This window comes from Bombina bombina, chromosome 8 (assembly GCF_027579735.1).
Source record: "Bombina bombina isolate aBomBom1 chromosome 8, aBomBom1.pri, whole genome shotgun sequence".
Classification (NCBI taxonomy): domain Eukaryota; kingdom Metazoa; phylum Chordata; class Amphibia; order Anura; family Bombinatoridae; genus Bombina; species Bombina bombina.
This window is the reverse complement of record NC_069506.1, coordinates 323,456,091-323,472,496: the sequence shown is the minus strand read 5'-3', so window position 1 is coordinate 323,472,496 and position 16,406 is coordinate 323,456,091.

Here is a 16,406-nt window from a genome sequence, read left to right as displayed (position 1 = left end):
TAGAAAATGCAATTTCAAACAATTTTGTAATTTACTTCTTTTATCATATTTTCTTTATTCTCTTGATTTCTTTTGTTGGAAAGCAGGGATGTCAGCTCAGGAGCATGCACGTAAACTCAGGAGCTTGAATATGGCAGCAGTTTTGTTAGAATATTATCCATTTGCATCACTATTTCCTGTTATGTTCTGCTCCAGATGCTACCTAGGTATCTCTTCAACACAGTCTATCATGGGAACTAAGCAAATTTAATAATAGAAGTAAATGGAAACTTTTTAAAAAATGTTTTGTTCTGTCTGAATAACAAAAGCAAAACAGAGTGAGAAGCAGTCTGCCAGGAATGAACAGCAGCATCAATAGCTTGTTCTATGGCCCGGCTGCCACCTGGTAGTAGCTTCTTTCTGCCCAATTGTGCTTTTCACAGAGGAAAACTTTCCTGTAGTATATCAGTCTGATCCCGCAGACATGGTCAGTCCAGCCCCGAAATACCAGGCAATTCTCCTCCTCTTAACCAGGAACATGACAACCCCAGACGATCGTTTCGTCCTTCTGTGGGCCTCGTCAGTGAGGTGCAGCCATATTCCTCTAAGCACACTGGGCAAGGAGCCCCCATCACCCTTAGGGAGACTATCCCCGGGGTCATATTTACATATGCAAAACAGAAAGAGAAGCAGTCTGCCAGGAATGAACAGCAGGTCAATAGCTTGTTCTATGACCTGGTTGCCACCTGGGAGTGGCAACCGAAATAACAAAACATCATTTTTGGGTTTCATATCCCTTTAAGCTTTAGTTAAAGGGACATGAAACCCAACATTTGTATTTTAGTTATTTTTCATGATTCAAATAGAACGTATGATTTTAAACAACATTTCAATTTACTGCTTTGATCTAATTTGCTTAAAGAGACATTGATACCCCCAAAAAATATTTAATGATTCAGATAGAGAATACAATTTTAAACAACTTTCTAATTTACTTCAATTATTTAATTTGTTTTATGCTCTTGCTATCATTTGTTGAAGGAGCAGCAATGCACTACTGGTTTCTAAATGAACATATGGGTGAGCCAATGACAATCGGTATATATATATGCAGCCACCAATCAGCAGCTAGAACCTAGGTTCTCTGCTGCTCCTGAGTTTTCATAGATAAACCTTTTAGCAAAGACTAACAAGAGAAGGAAGCAAATTAAATAATAGAAGTCAATTGAAAAGTTGTTTAAAATTGTATTCTCTATCTGAATCATGAAAGACATTTTTTGGGTTTCATGTTCCTTTAATTCTATTAGTATCCTTTTGTGAAGGAGCAGCTATGTACTACTGGGAGCTATCTGAAGATATCTGGTGAACCAATGAAAATAGGCATTTTTATGCAGCCACCAATAAGCAGCTAGCTCCCAGTAATGCATTGCTGCTCCTGAGCATATCTAGACATGCTTTTCAACTAAGGATACCAAGAGAATGAAGCAATTTAGATAATAGAAGCAAATGGGAAAGTTGTTTAAAACCACTTCCTCTGTCTGAATCATAAAAGAAACATTTTGGGTTTCATGTCCCTTTAATAATGAACCAAAGAAACCAGCATTCATTTTTTTTTTAATAATGTGCCAAAGCATTTACACATCCCTAATAATATATAGCTACCTCAGTAACTGGCAGCAGCACCTGCTTCTGCATATAATGGACCAGGCGACAATTGATGCGCTAATGATAGCAATGATGTGAATCACGATAACCAATACCACTTGACCACGCCTACCATTAGCGCACACCATTGATATTGCAAGTCCATGGTAAAGTGCATTAACTAGAAAAAGGGTTAACGTTGCCACCTTCGCTCAAGGACCGCCTATACTTTCAATGAATATCATGACCTCTCTAATTTGCACTGGTATTCTGGTATTACAAGTTGAAAATTATAGTTGGCGCTCCAGCGAAAGCTGAAACTGCGCTAGAATGTTTAGTGCGATTTCAGACCTGAAGTAAAGTGTAAGAGTTAAAAAAATACAAAACACATTACAATGAAGTGTAACACACATATATACACTTTATAATAAAAAATATGTAATAATAATATTAATAAAAAGGTTTTTAAAGGGATATGGTATATGGCAAAGTTTTTGACTGGGAAGGGCTTCATATGTATGTGTTTATGTATACATGTCTATAAATGTGTATTAGGTGTAAATATGTAGGCAATATAATTTTATCCATTTTAAAAGTGTTTTTAATGGAAATACTTAAAATTCCAATATTTTTCACATAGAAAAAAAATATATTTTTATCTTTAATTATATATTTATATTCACAGGGCTTGAAATATCAAGTGGTCCACTAGTCCCGGTCGACTAAGAAATTGCAGCGGCCGACCTAGAAAACTTGACTTTTTCCTATCTTTAACATTGAGTGGACTAGTAACATTTTCCCTCTGGGCTAGTAGCTGCTATCCCCTGACTAGTAAACCACAGTGATATTTTCCCACCCCTATTTATATATACATACAATACATATATTTAAAGCCTTCCTAACTCACTTTAGATTTAGCGCAGTTAGTCTAATGCAATGTCGAGTAAGCATACTCTAAACTGGCTGTAATTCATTCTTACTTTGAGCCCAGTTAACTTGAGAGCGAAAAAAACTTTCTTCTTTTCACAGCCAGAGCAGCTTCCCCCACCCGGAGATCCTCTCTTCACAAGTAAGCAATGACTAATCCGGCCTCCTCCAATCATGGCATGGCCTCAGGCAATAACTCCCCTGGGGGGAAAGCTGTGATTGGAGGAAGCCAGATTAGTCATTGCTGACGTGTGAAGAGAGGTGAGGTAAGCTGCTCCGGCTGTGAAAAGAAGAGAGGTAAGTTTTTAAACAAAATGGCTGCTTTCTAAACTTTGATGAATGAAAGTGCCCCTGTTTGTAATAGTAATTTTAAAAACCGGGCTTGCATTCATCAAAGTTTACCTTTACTTTAAGGATGAGGAATTCCTTTGTAATATTCTAAAATGTATTGTATCAATATTAGAGTATTCATAAATGTATCCAACATGCTAACATTAATTCTATCAAACATTAATACCCCAACTTCGACTTGCATTTCACTCCATCAGAATTTGCTTTCTAATCCATTTGAAGAGCAACTTTTTAAAGAGTAATTTAGGTTTATGATAAAAAATAAAATCTAGTTAAAGAGACAGTAATGTCACAATTAAACTTTAATGATTTAGAATGAGAATGCATTTAACCCCTTAACGACTGCTCTTTTAATAGGGCTTGATTTTTTATATTTCAGGAGGTCTGCTGGAGGGAGGTCATATTAGCTAGGTCTGGCCACTGGTGGTGAGACCAGCACTATTATGAGCCGACAAACCCTAAACAAGCAGCAACATGTAGGGTATGTCGTTGTCTTTAAGGGGTTAAAACATGTTTCCTATTTTCTGTTTACTGTTTTATCAGTTTTGCTTTATTGCATCTGTATCCTTTGGTGAAGAGTAAACCGAGGTGCATTCATAGGAGTTTGCACGTCTTTAGCACTTAATGGCAGCAGCATTTGCCGCAATGTTATACATTTTTATAAATGCTGCTGTCATAGAGTACTAAAGAAAAATGCATGCTCCTGAGCCTACCCATATTTACTCTTCAACAAAGGATAACAAGAGAACATAGCCCATTTGATATTAGAAGTTAACTGGAAAGATTTTTATAAAATTGAATGCTCTATCTGAACCGTGACTTTAAACACATGAAAAGCTGTAAAAATCAGGTGTTTCACAGGTTTTTCAAGGGGGGGGGGGGAGATCCCAGAATTTAATAGATGTAAAAGATATAGGGCCTGAGCAAAAGTAAATCATGCATGCTCCTAAGCCTACGTCAGTATGCTCTCATTAAAAGGAGATGTTTAACAAAGATCAAGATAAAGGAGTAAATCTGACAAAAAATTAAATTGGAAAGTTTATTTTAAAAACATAAATTCTATCTGAAATCAGAAAATGTCATTTTGACTTTAAAGTGCCATAAAACATGTTGACATCTGTGCATATCCTAAAAGGGCTAATTAAGTAAAAATAGTTTGCATAAAAGTTTAAAAACGACTGGCAAGAAAAAAAATTTATTCTCAAAAATAAGCAAAATGAGTTACATAGCCTGCTGTCTAGAGTAGTCTGATCCACCACCCCCCAATCAGTGTTTAGCTACAGAAACACAGGCATTGTATTTCACAGCAGCTTATTTGCTTCTAGGCATGCTCCAGCAGATAATGAGGCCCCTATTTATCAAAGGTCTTGCGGACCTGATCCGACAGTGCGGATCAGGTCCGCAAGACCTCGCTAAATGCGGAGAGCAATATGCTCTCCGTATTAAGCATTGCACCAGCAGCTCACAAGAGCTGCTGGTGCAACGCCGCCCCCTGCTGACTCGCGGCCAATGGGCCGCCAGCAGGGAGGTGTCAATCAACCCGATCGTACTCGATCGGGTTGTTTTCCGGCGATTCCTATCCGCCTGCTCAGAGCAGGTGGACAGGGTTATGGAGCAGCGGTCTTTAGACCGCTGCTTCATAACTTGTGTTTCTGGCGAGTCTGAAGGCTCGCCAGAAACACGGCCCTTCAAGCTCCGTATGGAGCTTGATAAATATGGGCCTGAGTGTTTAAGTCTTGCATTCAACCAAAAGCAAAGGTGGATATATATGCAGCCATAGAAGGAATTGTGTGGGGGGGGGGAGTTAGAGCTGTACAATTCAGAAACTTAAAAGAAAGGGTTAATGGCGAGGCACTGCAGTATAAATTTGCAGGTAAATTAAATAAAGTACATATTATTATATTTTGTCTCTATCCCAACTTCTTTTATGTCCCTTTCATTTCTCTTTAACATAAATCTACTAGATTTCAGATCAACCTTTCTCATACAAAACGTATTTTGCACTAATGAAAAGTACAATAGAAAATTTACTCAGTGGTTTCATTTCCATCAATTGACACAGGCGAATGCAACGTTGTACTTAGACTGTCTGTATTGCTTTATTAATCACAAAAAACAAACAGATTCCCCACCCTCAAAGAAAACTAACCTGTAAGATAAGAATCAGTTGTTTCATTGTACACAAAGCATGAATCTAACTGAAAAAAAAGAAAAGAGTAATTTTTATACAGAATTCAATAATAACCTGTTTATTTCATCATTCTTGATTTTATCTAGCTTGAAAATTTCAAACAAAAACTTGGATCAGAATCAGCTTGCAATTTCCTGATAATTTGGCCTCAAGGGATTTGTTAAATGTGCAGTGATAGAGTTCAGGAGCATAAATAAGGAGACATTCAGTTCAGGATTAGAAAAAAATCAAGATTTGTCTTTTCTTTTTTTTTTTTTTTTTGCAAAGATTGAGTTTACTCCATTTTCCCCGGGCTCTATGTGCATTTCTTGGATCATGCTGAGATGAAAAATTGCAAAGAGAGATAAATAGATCAATAGATTATTAGATAGATAGATAGATAGATAGATAGATAGATAGATAGAGATAGATAGATAGATAGATAGATAGATAGATAGATAGATAGATAGATAGATAGATTGGTCAATCAATAGATAGATAGACAAATAGATGTTAGACAGATATATATATATTGAAAGATGATAGATAGATAGATAGATAGATAGATAGATAGATAAACAAACAGATTATGTAAATTGAAATAAAAAACAGTCAGTTAGTATTATTATTATTCACAATAACTTTGCTTGAATGTAAACCCAGACTACAGTCCTCAGGAGAAGTATAAACTCTGCAATATAAATTAATTTAAATATTTTTGTCTATTTTCAAACTGACTCTCTTTGTATGCTCCCTTTGTCAGTTTAGCAGGTACCAATTTATTTGTATGCACTGTGTACCTGCATGCCAAGCAAGCACAAGCACAGAAGATATACAAAGAAAAAAAAAAAGAATAAAATAGACAGATGCTTTATATTACATATTATATACTTATATGTTTTTTAAGAGTTACAGTGCTTACATATAGATTTATATAACAAAAATTCAGACAAACATTGCAAGTATACACAGAATAGTCAGTATTCAGTACATCACATTTACAGAATCAGCATATGTCAGACATAATCATAAACAACAACAGCACAAAAATAGACTTTCTTGAAGGCACGAACATGGTATTCTGAAGACAAAACAAAACTATAGCCTAAATACTTCAGAAAGCACGGACAGAAAGAACACACATTACTACATCTCATTTTTTCTGTTAAAGATTGAATAGGTTAAATATCCCCCTATGAAGGTCGCTCAATAGGGGGATATTATTTAGATTGTGCAGGCCGCTTTTGGGTCTCTGGAAATGTTAAGGGATAATTAGCACTTATATCTATAGTAAATGGCATACTCTTAACACTCGTATGAGTCTGTTAAATTATGGAGTATTATCTGGTAGCCAATCAATAGAAATGAGATAGGAGACACTGCTGCCGGGAAAATATCGGAATCATGTTTGATAGAGGTGTGATAGGTTGTAACTAGACATAGATTATTCCCAGAGCTATGAGCTGTCTTTGAACGTTAGTAGGAAGACCTTTGGATCCATGGCACCAGAGAGTAGGAAGGGTAGAAAAAAGAAAAGAAAACAAGAAAGGGGGGTGGGTAGGAAGGGAAGAAGTAAGGGCAGTCAACCGTACCTCTCAAAGGGAGAAGAGTAAGAAATAAGGTGCCCTCCCAATTAATGTTGTGAACCTGTCCGTGGAGACGTCAATCCTCCACTCCCTCCCCACTCCTCCCATGCAGCCCAGATCAGTCCACATAGTACTGAGCTGCCTTCTGCTGTCTAAATTTAGTTTTTTATTATTTTAGTGACTGTAGACTCAATGGCACATTAATATTGTCAGCTTTGTTTCTGCTAAATGAAAGGCTGGGAAGCCAATTCATTATGGAAAACAATGTAATGCTTGGTTGTATAGAAAGAGTTATAAGTAGCTGAAATGTTTTGTCACGTGACAGATCAATAGTCAGACCTCACAAAGAATAGTGCATGGACTAAAAAAAACCTCTGAGAAAGACTTAATATATCTTTAAATTAATAGACATTTGAAATAGCTGGATTAGCCACCCAGCTGAAGTGGCACTGTACTAGGGACACAGTCTTATATACAAAAAATCTGAAATAGATGAATATACAAAGAAAAGAATATGCAACTACTTTTTTTCATTCTTTCCTAGCCCTTATACTTCCCCTTCACCTGGGAACTCACTAGGGATGGGTGAATGTTTTACAACATTTGAAAAATGAAATTTGCTTGTTTCAAATGTTTGTACAACATTCTAACATTCGCTTAATATAAAAGTATTTCTAATGCTTTCTTTAAATGTAATATTTGATTCGATTTTCTAATAATTTAATACAAATTATGCAGTATTCAAATTTGAACAACTCAAATTTATATATTTGTAATAGTATTTCTAATGCTTTCTATAAATGTAATATTCAAATTATGCAATATTCAAAATAGAAACGTTCAATTTGATATATTTGTACCTATTATGTATCAGTTTACTAAATTCTCTACCATATGAACTATTGAACTTCTGAATAATATCTGTTTAATCAAATGTTACATTAGAAATTTCGAATGTGGATAGTCAATCTAATTATGAACATTTAAAAATGAAAGTAACATTCCAAAACCGGAAATAACATTTGATTATCGAATGTTAATACATTTTCATTCTTATCAACATTTGATTGTCTAAATGAATGTCCACAGAACTATTTGTTGTACCAAACGTATTACACTTTCTGCACATTCACCCATCCATAGAACTCACCCAACACTTGTCCATACGAGGAATGTAGTCTACCTATAGGTGCCTGTCTCAACTCTCAATTTTTTTAGTTGAGATGGTGGACTGTTTTACCCATTGTTCTGATAGGGGCCAAATTATCAAGCTCCAAATCGAGTTTGATGCCCCTGTTTCCTCGCGAGCCTTCAGGCCTGCCGTAAACAGCAGTTATGAAGCAGCGGTCTAAAGACCACTGCTCCATAACTTGTCTGTCTGCTCTGAGGATGTGGACATCAATTCTATACAATCGGGCTGATTGACACCCCCTGCTAGCGGCCGATTGTCCGCGAATCTGCAGGGGTGGTATTGCACAAGCAGTTAACAAGAGCTGCTTGTGCAATGACAAATGCAATGACAAATGCAATGACAAATGCCGACAGCATATGCTGTCGGCATTTTTCGATGCGCGGTGTACATGATATGCTACATTCTATCATGTCCGTCCGCACTTTAACAAATCGTCCCTTTGACTCTTAGTAGAGTGATTTCCCTTTTTTCCTCTCTACTCTTTAATAAGACAGTCACGCAATTTTTGAGTTTAATTAGTTTATTTGATTGCTTTCATTCTCTTAGTCCTCATGTTTCAATACAGTATAGGGTTCTATTGATGCCTTCCACTTCCAGGTACCAAATATTGTTGGAGTTGCAGTCTGGTTTCTTTAAAAGTTGAGCTTGACTAATTCATGGGAGAAGTTTTCATAGATATTTCTACAGACTTATTCAGTTGTCCGAGTCTGCGGGCGTTGCATCTCAAAGATTTGTTCTGAAGGTATTTGTACTATTGGCTGTAAGTACTAATTGTTTACTGTTCGCTTGTTGTTTATGTTGATAAAAATTAAAAAAATACTATTGAACAAAGAATATGCAACTACTCTGGGTGTATATAGCAGAGCTTCTATTAAATGGACCTATATAAAGAGTATGGAACAAACATTAATTTGACATAAAGTACATTTTCCCCTTTATTCTGCCATTTCAATGTTTCTTTATAACAAATGTCACAATTTTAATATCAAATGTAACATTCACATTTATATTGTTAACATTTAAACATTATCACTTGAATATCACATTTTAATATTTCTTACATTACTGTATATGTAGATAAAATTCTGTTGAAATCAGCTTATAAATGTTAATCACCAATAATGCATGTGTCAACATCTTTCATTTGATTGAAGTACAAAACACACTTTCCTTATCTTTGTAACAAACCATGATTGCTTTGTTGATTGTAAGTATTGTGTTTTTTTCTCTTTGTTGAGGCTTTATTATTGAGCCGTACAATGTGCCTTTTTTGTTGTTCTAATTAACTATTAAACTGCAATCAGTCTTAAGCAATAATGAATGCATTGTAAGATAAAATGCTCCTTTTCTATTGGCTGCAATGTTTTTACTTCTGTATTGGTCTGAGAAAAATTTGAGAAAATGTGTTCATGACTTTACCAAAGTTCATTGTGGGATGTTTTGGAATTATTACAGGTGTAGCTCAGAAATGTATGGTGGCAATTGTCTCTCCATGAATAATTTATAACAATAGATATTTTGTTTAACAAATGTTTTAAACATTACAAATGTGCTATTTTGCTTAATGAATTGTAAAGTCAAAAGAAAACTTTCATGAATGAAATGAATGGAATGATGTTTAAAAATGTATTCTCTATCTGAATCATTAAAGAGAAAATTTGGGTTTAATGGCCCTTTAAAGGTTTTTAGTCGGCATCCTGGGTAGTGCGTGCTGATTGCTAACTACATTTAGGGAGATATTTATCCAAAGTGTCAAGTATGCTGCATTCACTAGGCGTCAAATACTCGTCGCCAAACATCGGCAACATCGCGAACAGCGGATCTTAATATCAATCTCCAGGATTTATTTAAAAAAACGGTCAAAAACACGAGCGTCAAGTAAACAGCGCAATGAGCATTCAGACTTGTTGTTAACTATCAGTCATCGATCTCGCGTCTATTCGGTTTTATTTATACCTCCTTCATCACTGTCCACAAACAAGCACATTTCTCTAGCACATTATTGTACGTATGTATATATATTATTGCTTGATGTATTTATATGTATCTATCTACATATGTATCTATTTAAATGTAAAAATAAAAGATGTATTTATGTATATATCTATGTAAAGATATATATGAATATATATTTATTATTATTATTACTTTTTCTGGTATAAAAAAAAGCCTAAATTAAAGGGACAGCAATATCATAGAAGAACATCTCAATCAAGATTACAACCCTTGAACTTATATTAAAGGGACACTAAGCTCAATTATTAACTTTCTGGATTCAGATAGAACATTCAATTGAAATCAACTTTCAAAATTACTCCTGTTATCAATTTTGATATGTTCTAATGTTATCTTTCTTTGAAAAAGAAGGCATCTAAAGACTAAGGAGCCTGACAAATTCAGTTTAACCACCCTGGACAGCACTTGTTTATTGGTGCTGTTCAATCATCAAGTTCAACCCAGGTTGTTCTTCAAAAATGGCCCTGCTTAGAAACTTACATTCTTTATTTTCAAATAAAGATACAAATAGAATGAAGACATTTGGATAATAGGATTAAATTAGAAATTTCTTTAAAATTGCATGCTCTATCTGAAGCATGAAAGATAAAATTGAGTTTCAGTTTCACTTTGATCCTCAGATATCCTTTTTAGTAGAAATAGCAATGCAATCTATGTGCAGTCATCAATCAGCAGCAATATAGTTTATCTGCATATGCTCTTCATCAAAGTTTATTTCAAAGATGAAGTGAAATGAATTAAATTTAAAAAAAAGAATGCAAAATATATATATATAATTTAACACATTGCATGCTACTGATACATCATTCCACATATATTTTGTTTTCATGCCACATCAAAATAATATTTCAATTAATACAGCTACATCATAATTTTGTCGTGGCAGCCCGTATACAGCTGAGTTGTCTACATACGAGACTCAGCTGATGGAGAAGCTGGGGTCAAATATGACGCTCGGTCTGGATTTGGTTGCGGATTGTTTGCCTACGTTCCAACAACAATCAAGTGCTACCTATGTACCTAACAAAACAAAGAACATCTAAGCATACATTTTAAACAATATTAACAGAGAACAAAGAGAAATGTTAATTGATTGATTTATAAAGTTTATTCAAATTTCATGCTCTATCACAATCATTAGCCTTCTATTTTGAATACAATATTGCTTTAACCTATACAAACATCAGCATTATCACATAGATAGATCGATAGATCTATCTATCTATCTCAGCTAAAATCTAAATATTAATTTTAATAATTTATGTATTTACATGCACATCCATGTGGCTCAGAATACAATATTCTCTGCACAACAGCATTGTCAATACTCAAGCTTCTCACAGCACCTGTGTGGCTTGTATCATGTCAGTAATTAATAAACAGTTGAAACCAGTTTCAAAACGGAAATTAAAAAAAAAAGTGCTGGGTGGAAAATGAATGGTGCACGGTGAATACTTAAATACACCTTTTGAAAAGGATATAGCTTTTATAAATAAGTACTTTTGTTCAAAACATTTATATAACAACAATTTAAATATAATTTTGAAAAAGGTGAGACACATTAATTTGTATTACAAACTTTTGATGGAGTATTCCCTTTAAGATAACATTAACTAGCAGAATTCTTCCTGTCAAAATACAGTGTCTGAAATTGATAATCACGATAGGAATCATGGAAGCTATTGATTTTCTTTTATATGCCTTGAATCTTTCACTTTACATTACATGGGATTATAATTTTTAATTTTTTTTCCCATTTATTTAGATATGGAACATGCCCATAATGTGGTTCGGAGGGAGATCACCAGTTGTGTTCGTCAGATGAGAGCCATTGTGGAGGAGGAGGAGTCCCTGGGAGAGACCCAATTAACAGAATCCCAGGAGCAGAGAATCTCCCAGGGTACATTGGATATGGAGGCTCTCATCTGTGATGCCCATCCTGCCCCCCAAAGACCCAGCTACTCTGGACCCTGGTGCCCCCTCCTGCACCTGTTGCTCATGCCCCAGCAGCTCTTGGCCCTTGGCTTGATCCTGGCCACGAACTGGCTCCCATTAGAGATGATGAGGCAGTGCAGCTGTAGAGCAGGGAGAACTCCAGCGTTGGGAGAGGGCAGATGAAGACAACTGGATTTTTAAAAGAGAATTGTTTTTTATATTTGGGAGAAGGGGAACAAGGGGAGAGATCCCCCCCCCCATCTCCATCCTCTAAAATAGCAAAGAAAAAAAGGGTTTTTATTGTGCCTTTTTTATTTTTATTTTATTTATTTTGTTTTTGTGTGATTACATTTTTTTTTTATTTGGATATTGGAATTAATCCAAATTATGAATAAAATAATTTGACAATTAATAACTTTGTTTGTTTTGTTATTACGTTATTCACATAATACATATGTTACAAATGATTAATGATCAAATTCAATGCATGTGTAAGATATACTGTTAGCCACTTCTTGGAGGTTTGAATCTCCAACATATGTTTTGAATAAATAAAAGTTTAAAAATGAGATACTCTTGACTTTGCCTTAAACAAAGTCAGTTCTATTTAAAGGTTCAATGCATCCATAATTTTAATTTAATGAGTCATAATTACCATGTGATAGTCAAGAATTTATAATTTATTAAAATTGTGTAAATATATTTATTATCATATTTCATTTTATATATGTCCTTTTTAAATAAAGGGGACATTGAACACCAACAAAGATATGTAAACCTCAGATCCAACATTTAATAGTATTAATATAAAAATATTTACAAGTAATGGTCTATTTATAAAAAAAATATAAAATCTTTATTTCTAATTTTAATTTGCTAAAATGAAAGTAAATAGTTAAGTAAATTAAATGTCATTTATGTTAATGTGAAGACATATACACATATAAGGCGTGACTGTAAACATCAGATCATACTAATATACAAAGCAATCTTAGTCATACTGGGGTGAAGATAAGCCAATGAATGCAATAAACTAATAACTTATGATTCAAGATAAAAAACCATATGTAGCCCTTGGTCTTATGTAACAATCCCTTATCTACCTTTATAACTGTATATGTCTTCACATTAACATAATATTTATGTGTATGTTATATATCTAGAACATACTTGCTGTCTATTTGGGATACCTACTATTCTTCTAAAAGTGTAATCTGTGGTTTACGTATTCATTTATGACTGTTTTCAAGCTCCAGATTACACTTATATACTGAATTATATATTGAATTGCATATGGAAATAATTTTCTGTGAGCATTTATCTATTCATTTACTTTGGCACGATCATTTTATTGAAACAATAACCAGGGTCCTTTAAAAACAACTATTAATACATAAATTAATAAATTAAATGATTAATTTAAAAATTGTTTATTAATATTGGCCTAGTTTAGGTTTGGAGGCTTATTTAGGAATAGTGTAGCCAAACTCTCCATGGCAAACACATTTATATGATAGGTGAATTTAATTATACTTTCACATATAGTTACTGAAATTTAGCATTGAGAGTTGTACCAATATGTTTTTCATTTTACACAATGTTTGTTTTTAATCATAACTTTTTTAATATCACTTTGTTACACGATTCTTTATTTCCTTGCAGTGCACATCCTATACCTTGGGATGTACTTTTGTGGGTGTGTCAAACCTCTTAAATGTACTACACTGTGGATTGGTTGGACACCCTCTAAAGGTGCACTGCACAGGTGGTGAGCTATCCTATGATTAAGTGCTGCATAGCACGAAACATGGTTAGGACTCGGCTCCCCTCTCCTATTTTGACTTTGCATTGTGCTGTGCTGTGCAGTGTTGCACATATTTTGTTTTTAAGTCTACAAAAATAAAGTTTTGATTTTTATCTCATGATTTTTTGGGAGTGCTGCTTCTCTTCACCTGTGTCTCATGAAGTTTGCTCGATTTCCTTCAAGCTGCATCCACCCGCCATCCGTGCTTTCTCTTTGCTGCCGATTTTTCAAGGCTTTGATTGTGTCAACAGCTTACACACCTCCATGGGCTGTAGCTACGTCACCTCCCCCACAACTGTTGCTAAAAAGTACACTAACAACCCATAAACTACCTATTAACCCCTAAACCGAGGCCCTCACCCCGCATTGCAAACACTATAAAAGAATTTATAACCCTTAATCTGCCGCTCCTCCGACACCGCCGCCACCTACATTATATTTATGAACCCCTAATCTGCTGCCCCCAACATCGCCGACACCTACATTATATTTATTAACCCCTAATCTGCCTTCCCCAATGTCGCTGCAACCTACCTACACTTATTAACTCCTAATCTGCCGCCCCAACGTCACCGCCACTATAATAAATATATTAACCCCTAAACCGCTAAACTCCCACCTCCGCAAACATTAGTTAAATATTATTAACCCCTAATCTGCCTTCCTTAACATCGCAGTCCACCTAACTACATTTATTAACCCCTAATCTGCTGCCCCCAACGTCGCCGCCACTATATTAAATCTAAGTCTAACCCTAACCCTAACACCCCCTAACAAATATAATTAAAATAAATCTAACTAAAGATTCCTATCATTAACTAAATTATTCCTATTTAAAACTAAATACTTACCTATAAATAAACCCTAAAGCTAGCTACAATATAATTAATAGTTACATTGTAGCTAGCTTAGGGTTTATTTTTATTTTACAGGCAAGTTTGTATTTATTTTAACTAGGTAGAATAGTTATTAAATAGTTAACTATTTAATAACTACCTAGCTAAAATAAATACAAAAGTACTTGTAAAATAAAACCTAACCTAAGTTACAATAACGCCTAACACTATACTATAATTAAATAAATTAACTAAATTAACAACAATTACATCAATTAAATTAAATTAGCTAAAGTACAAAAAAAAACCCACTAAATTACAGAAAATAATAAACTAATTACAGATATTTAAACTAATTGCACCTAATCTAATAGCCCTATCAAAATAAAAAAGCACCCCCAAAATAAAAAAACCTCCTAGCCTAAACTAAACTACCAATAGCCCTTAAAAGGGCCTTTTGCGGGGCATTGCCCCAAAGTAATCAGCTCTTTTACCTGAAAAAAAAAATACAAACAACCCCCCCAACAGTAAAACCTAACACCCACACAACCAACCCCGCAAATAAAATACTATCTAAAAAACCTAAGCTCCCCATTGCCCTGAAGAGGGCATTTGGATGGGCATTGCTCTTAAAAGGACAGTTAGCTCTTTTGCAGGCCCAAACCCTAACCTAAAAATAAAACCCACCCAATATACCCTTAAAAATCCTAACACCCCCTGAAGATCGACTTACCGGGAGAAGTCTTCATCCAAGTTGGGCCGAAGTCCTCAACGAAGCCGGGAGAAGTCTTCATCCAAGCCGGACGAAGTGGTCCTCCAGACGGGCAGAAGTCTTCAACCAGACGGCATCTTCTATCTTCATCCATCCGGCGCAGAGCGGGTCCATCTTCAAGACATCCGACGCAGAGCATCCTCTTCATCTGACGACTAAAGACGAATGAAGGTTCCTTTAGGTGACATCATCCAAGATGGCGTCCCTTAGATTCCGATTGGCTGATAGAATTCTATCAGCCAATCGGAATTAAGGTAGAAAAAATCCTATTGGCTGATGCAATCAGCCAATTGGATTGAAGTTCAACACTATTGGTTGTTCCAATCAGCCAATAGGATTGATCTTGCATTCTATTGGCTGTTCCAATCAGGTTAATTGATGTAATTGTTGTTAATTTAGTTAATTAATTTAATTATAGTATAGTGTTAGGTGTTGTAACTTAGGTTAGGTTTTATTTTACGGGTACTTTTGTATTTATTTTAGCTAGGTAGTTATTAAATAGTTAATAACTATTTAATAACTATTCTACCTAGTTAAAATAAATACAAACTTGCCTGTAAAATAAAAATAAACCCTAAGCTAGCTACAATGTAACTATTAGTTATATTGTAGCTATCTTAGGGTTTATTTTATAGGTAAGTATTTAGTTTTAAATAGGAATAATTTAGTTAATGATAGGAATTTTTAGCTAGATTTATTTTAATTATATTTAAGTTATGGGGTGTTAGGGTTAGGGTTAGACTTAGATTTAGGGGTTAATAACTTTAATATAGTGGCGGCGACGTTGGGGGTGGCAGATTAGGGGTTAATAAATGTAGGTAGGTGGCGGCGATGTTAGGGATGGCAGATTAGGGGTTAATAATATTTAACTAATGTTTGCAAGGCGGGAGTACAGCGGTTTAGGGGTTAATATGTTTATTATAGTGGCGGCGACGTTGGGGGCGGCAGATTAGGGGTTAATAAGTGTAGGTAGGTTGCGGCGACATTGGGGAAGGCAGGAAGGCAGCTTAGGAGTTAATAAATATAATGTAGGTGTCGGCGATGTTGGGGGCAGCAGATTAGGGGTTAATAAGAATAATGCAGGTGTCGGCGATGTCGGGGGCAGCAGATTAGGTGTTAATAAGTGTAAGATTAGAGGTGTTTAGACTCGGGGTTTATGTTAGGGTGTTAGGTGTAGACATAAATTTTATTTTT